The sequence below is a fragment of the Myxocyprinus asiaticus genome, chromosome 8, assembly GCF_019703515.2.
Source record: "Myxocyprinus asiaticus isolate MX2 ecotype Aquarium Trade chromosome 8, UBuf_Myxa_2, whole genome shotgun sequence".
NCBI classification, from domain to species: Eukaryota; Metazoa; Chordata; class Actinopteri; order Cypriniformes; family Catostomidae; genus Myxocyprinus; species Myxocyprinus asiaticus.
This window is the reverse complement of record NC_059351.1, coordinates 8,924,650-8,931,188: the sequence shown is the minus strand read 5'-3', so window position 1 is coordinate 8,931,188 and position 6,539 is coordinate 8,924,650.

Genomic DNA, 6,539 nt, shown 5'->3' with positions numbered 1-6,539 from the left:
CTTTTCTAAACAATCAAACATATATATATTTATTTATTTTTTGGACAAAATAAAGCCTAAAAAAACTTTCATTTAAGGACAGACCGAGCTATTTAGAGACCAGAATATCATCAAGAATTGTGAGTGAGCTCTTATGACTTGGGCCCATAAGCAACTATCCAGAACACAATAACAACGTGCTAGTAACCATCTAGAATGCCCTATCAACCACATAATAAGATAAAATCCATTCAGAACACCAACAACCCAGCAAAAACCTTAGCCGTTTTGCACATACAAGCACCAGTCACACAACTCACAATTTGCTGAGGTGTGAACCTTTAGATGGTGGAAGAGTCCCTAGATGTCAGGTAAATGTTGTCTACCATTTATCATCATTACTGTGTGAGTGTTTGTGAGAAAGAGAGAGTGACATTGTGTGTGAGCAAGTGACTGATGTTGTGGTGAGTGATGGAGTGAGAGAGAGGAAGGAAAATGTCAGTAAAAATGTCAGTGTTTTCCTGTGTTGTGTGGAAAGGGGCACCATTGGTCATTAGAGGCAGCTCTCCTCCTGCTCATTAACCACTCTAACACTTCTGAAAGCTTAAACAAGTCTGGTTATTTAGGACTGATCACTCTATCTCTCTCTCTCTTTCTCACTCATTCACTCACTCACTCACTCACTTTATTTGTTTCTGTCCCAACAAATTGCTCATCTATATTTCCTTGTATGGCTGCTCATTTAAACTGAGGGGGCAAGTATCAACTTGGATTTTTGTGCCAAGTGCATTTTGAATGCAACTTCCAAAAAAAAAAAAAAAAAAATATCCTTGAAAATAAGGCTACATTAACATCATAGGTAAAAAACAAAACAAAATAATTTTTACATCATTCTCCCACCTGGAAGGCTGCTTATTTTCATACAATGAAAATTCATGGTGAGCTATTGAGCTATAAATAAATAAACTTAAGCTAATTCATTAAATCTTTTTATTTCCTTTTGGCCATGGACTCCACTCCACTGTTTCATCCTCAAAAAAAAAAAAAAAAAAAAAAAAGGAACTTTAATAGAATAAATTTTTAAATTACAATGTGACTATCCTTGTACATGTTTTTAATAATCTGTTGACATTCTATTCTCTCATTTAAAAAATGTGAATCTAAAACATTTCCAGTTTGATAATAATTATGTATATTTTGATATTATTTAGTTTATATTATGACATATGTAATTAAAGTTAAAACAATATTTTAGGTAGAACAATCGGTTTTACCAATAAATCAGTACTATCTATGCCAATAGTGCCAATAGATTTTTTCCCTCTGTTTTCCTCTGTGGCTGGCACTGGAGGAATACAGTTAGAACGGCTTGATTCTAAAGTATAACAGTAGCCTGTAGAAACAAAAACGTCTCCAGTTACACATATAACCTCGGTTCCCTGAGATGAAGGGAACGAAACATTGCAAATCACTAAGGGATTCCTTCCCCGATGACCTAGTTGAAACTCTTGTACAATAACGCCAATCCTGTGATTGGCAATGGTGTTTAAGCCCAGCCCCTTTAGGCACACATTTGGCCTATATAAAGGGGTGTGCAAACACCATTTCTTCAGAATTTTCTGACTGAGGGAAAAGAGCGTATCGCTCGCACCTCGAAATTCTCTAGTAGTGTGGCTCGCTTTCACAATGTCTTGTTCCCTTCATCTTAGGGAACTGAGGTTACATGTGTAACCGGAGATGTTCCCTATCTATTCAGTTCACTTCGACATTGCGAATCGCTAGGGGAACAGAAACACTTGAAGTCATACCCCCAGAGATAAAACACTTGAAAAGCATATGTATACGTAGTCACAGATCCATTGGACGATGACTTATTAAACATGTATAAAGAATAACTCCACATGGCTAATGCCAGATGGGAATTAAAATATCTGGGATGTATACGTGCTGTATACATAAACCAAGTTTAATGTTAACACTTTTGCAACTGTGGCTGGGAAAGTAGGTTTATATATAGAAGTGCTTGTGTGTGTGTGTGTGTGTGTGTGTGTGTGTGTGTGTGTGTGTGTGTGTGTGTGTGTGGGTGGGTGGGGTAATTCACTTACAGTCTACCTACAGGTGACCATATGAATATTTATCAGGTAGCCTTTCCAAAAAGGTTTGGGCTTACTTCTGAACTTAACTGGATGAACGCTCTATACCGAGAGGTCTTACTAGAAAAAAAGAAATTATGATCCAATGTGAATTTTCTTGATAAACAAATATGATCGTGCCTGGTAAAATGGCTAGAAATAGCATTTTAGCTTAGCGTAAAGCTGACATTTTACACAAGGTTTATTTCTATTTCTTGTGCTCCAGACTTACTTCAAACATACTTATCTGTCTGGTCGTTTGAATGTAACCCTTCATAAGAAAGTGTTTCACCGCTGTTCAAATGCACTTTGGATCGCATCATTTATATGTATACATTTTTCTAAATATTAAATGAAACAAATGACAATAAAATGCAAATAATCTCTTCAGTAATCAAAGTGAATGAATAGATTCTAGGTTGTAAAACCTCAGAACGTGTTTTGCGAAGACAAGCCTGCTGCCAGACATGTATCTTGTAAGGACACACCATTTGTCCATACCCATGAAGAGGCCATGCCTCTAGTTGAATGCGCTTTTACGCCAATATGGCAATTCACACACTGGGATTTGTAAGCGAGGGCGATCGCATCAACAGTTCAGTGAGAAAGCCTTTGTTTGGAGATGGACATGCCTTTTGTGCGACCTCCATATCAAATAAAATGCTGATCCGGCATCCTAAACTGACGGGTATGCTCTACATATGTGTGTAATGCTCGCACAGGGCATAACAAATGCATGGATTGTTCATCATCTGAATTAAATGGTGGGGGAAAAAAGGCTTGTAAACGAACCACTTGAGCCCTGAAGGGCGCTGATAAAACCGTAGGCATGTAGCCTTTTCTAGATTTAATGGTGGCCTATGAAAGATCCGTTCCGAATTCCAGACATGAGCTGCCGACTGACAGTGCCTGTATGTCACCCAACCATTTAATGATGCCGGAGCCAACAGGAGTGTGGTCTTTAGAGGGAGTGCATGCAACTCAGCTAATTCTAATGGCTTGAACTGTGGCTCCGTGAGTGCTTTCAGCACCAGGTTTAAATCCCAAATCGGCACTGTAACCGGGCGACCCTGTCAAACACTTTGCTCCTCTAAGGAACTTTATGACAAGATCATGTCTGCCTATAGAGGAGCCAGCCTCCGGGGCATGATTTGCCAAGATAGTAGCTACATAAACCTTAAGCGTTGATGGGGTAAGACCTGCGTCTACCCGCTCTTGAAGAAATGTGAGGATCTCAGCTATAGAGCAATTCACCGGGTCCTTACCGCGTGAAGAGCACCAATTAGTAAACACGTGACATTTCAATGCATAGAGGCATCCCGTGGATGGCACTCTGGCCTGTAATATGGTTTTCATCACCGACTGAGCCAATTCTGCCTTGTCCAATGTACGCCGTTAAGAGGCCACATGTGCAGGTTGCACAGCTCTGGCTGGGGATGCCAAATCATGCCCTGCACTTGAGAGAGGAGATCCCTCCTCAGTGGTATTTCCCATTGAGGGCCGTCCAATATCTCTATCATCTCCGGAAACAAGGACTGATTGGACCATTTTGGCGCCACCAACAGCACTATTTCCTTGTCCTCTCAGACTTTGCTGATGACAGAGTGAAGGAGGCGCACTGGGGGAAATGTGTATTTGTGTTCTGCCGGCCATTTGTGGGCTAGGGCGTCCACACCCAGCGGGGCTTGGGACTTGGAGTACCAAAGGAGACAGTGGGCGTTTTCCGTGGAGACAAACAGATCGATTTCCGCTTTGCCGAATATTTCCCAAATCCTCAAAACTGTCTGAGGATGAACTCTCCACTCCCCTGGTAACGTGCCCTGGATTATATAATCAAGTGTTCTAAATTAAAGCGAGGGCGTGCATATAAAAATGTGACTATATGGAAATATGCCCCGTCAACACATACATTGGATCTCCAGCTTTTAAATGTTGTGAAATGTGAATATTAATAAACCTTATAGACCTAATTCATGCTAGCGCCATCTTTGATTTATAACTGGAATGAAAATGAGGCAGTGAGGGATAGACTTGCCCTCTCTTCAATGGCACGAACGGTATAAAGCTGTGTTAATCTGCTAGATCACATCTGATTTTCCACAACTCATGTCATCTGGAGTTTTTTGTATACTGAATGTTCTTGGACATATTTGATCAATGTTTTGTCCGCAAAACAATCCAAAAACAATTTAAACTGTAGTACAGCCTGTTGAAGATATAAGTCTCTCCCTCACATCCTCATTGTCATTCCTATTAAAAAACAAATATGGTGCTAGCGTGAATAAGGTCTATACCTCATAAACCTCTTGTGAAATATATATACATAAATAACCCTTCATCTGATGAATATATCAGGCTAAAAAAAAAAGAAAAAAAAAAGCTTAATTTGGTTAATACTTAATATAGAGCATTGTAACGCAGCCAAGTCTTTGGAAGAGTCATCGGTGTGTTTCGGGCTTGTTTGTTGTTAAAAGTAATGTGCTATGCACTAAATCCATCGCAGGACAGAGTTAAGCAGCGGCTTTTACAGTATATGCTTAATCTAGTGTTGATTGGTTGGATTAAATGAACATGCTCCTCCCGAACTTCTGTTAAGACCTCCATAAGGAGATGTTACTTTCTCTAAATGCTAAAATACTTTCTTCTATCCCAACCTAATTTATAGAGACAACTATAAAAAACACCCACAGCATGTAAGCAGTGTGCTACATTGTGTTTTCTTGTGTCCTGCAACCCAAGTGTGTGTCTGCAGGAGGTTGCACTCAAAGGACACCAATTAGCTCCAGCTACAAGCTGAAGTCTATTCTATATGTAATGCTGTTGTGTTTGTGTTCATCCTCCTCCAAGAACAGCACATCTGTCTGTCCAAAGGTTTATTTATCTCTTTTTCTGTCCCTCTATTCATTCTGTGTTGATCTCATTCACTCTCTTCATCCATCTCATATGTTTCATACACAATTTCCAGACACTCACGCCGTCCAACATTCTTCTAAAAAGAGCCAAGGCACTTTTGGTTGCTTATATTCCTCCCCTGGGCAGTAAGCTCCCTGATAGCAGCTGATTAGCAGAATCAACCAATCAGATTGCTGCAAATCATGACTGGAAGGAGTGGGAGTGTTTTGCTGAACTGGGGCATATGTCTGTATGAAATGCTGCTGTCTATCAACTGACTCCACAAAATAAAATAGGACAATAAGAAAAATACAATATAAAAGCTGCAACACAAAATAAGTGATAAATAAATAATAAGAACAAAAATAAGTTGTTTGTGATTAATTCTGTCTGTTTACACTATATTGGTCAGTAGGAGGTGTGTTTGCCAAGTGTGCCTCATTAAAATGTTTGTTTTTTAGACTGGTTGAACTCATTACATTCAATGGTAAGCAGGTCTTGCATTGCAAAAACCACAAAACCTGGTTTGATTGATTTGTGCTCACATTGCTGATGCATACAGGATATAGGGTTTTAAACATACCAGAGAAACAACATAAGTATGTCTTGTTGTTAACTCCAGCACATAAGAATCTCCTTTTAATCAAAATGCTATGCTTCACATTTTGTGGTTAGTGCAAGGTAATGGTCATTTACAGTGGCTAGTAGATATTAAAGGAATTGCTCCAAAAATGAAAATTATCTTTTCATTTACTCACCCTCATGATTCTGAAACTCCAAAATCCACATAAGGGCAACATAAAAGTACTCTAGACCAAGTCAAAGACAGTGGGCCTCCCTTCTGACACAACATACACAATGTATATATATATATATATATATATATATATATATATATATATATATATATATATATATATATATGTTGTCTATTATTTGGCGCGCCCCACATTTTGAAAACCCCCTGCTCTCATGGTTGGGAGGGTTACTTTTGAAATGTATTCTACTACAGATTACAGAATACATGCTGTAAAATGTAATTTGTATTTGTAATTTAGATTACTCAAGGTCAATAATGTATTCTAAATACTTTGGATTACTTCAGCACTGGCAGATTTTTTCAGTTGTTTTGACTATAAAAAGTCTGCAAGTACAGTAAGACAAAATACACATGTTAAAAATGCATTCTCTGAAAAACCTAAATATATTATGCAGTGTTGTTTCTAAAACAAGATTAATCAAACTGATCTTGTTTTAAGGATTTTTAGATATTTTTACAGGAAAACAATACAAAATTATTATCAAGAATACGATTTTTGCCCCAATATAAAAGGTCTTACTAGAAAAAAAGAAATTATGATCCAATGTGAATTTTCTTGATAAAAAAAAATGATCGTGCCTGGTAACGTGCATGTAAAATGGCTAGAAATAGCATTTTAGCTTAGCGTAAAGCTGACAATTTACACAAGGTTTATTTATATTTCTTTTGCTCCAAACTTACTTCAAACTTTCTTCTCTGTCTGCTCGTATGAATGT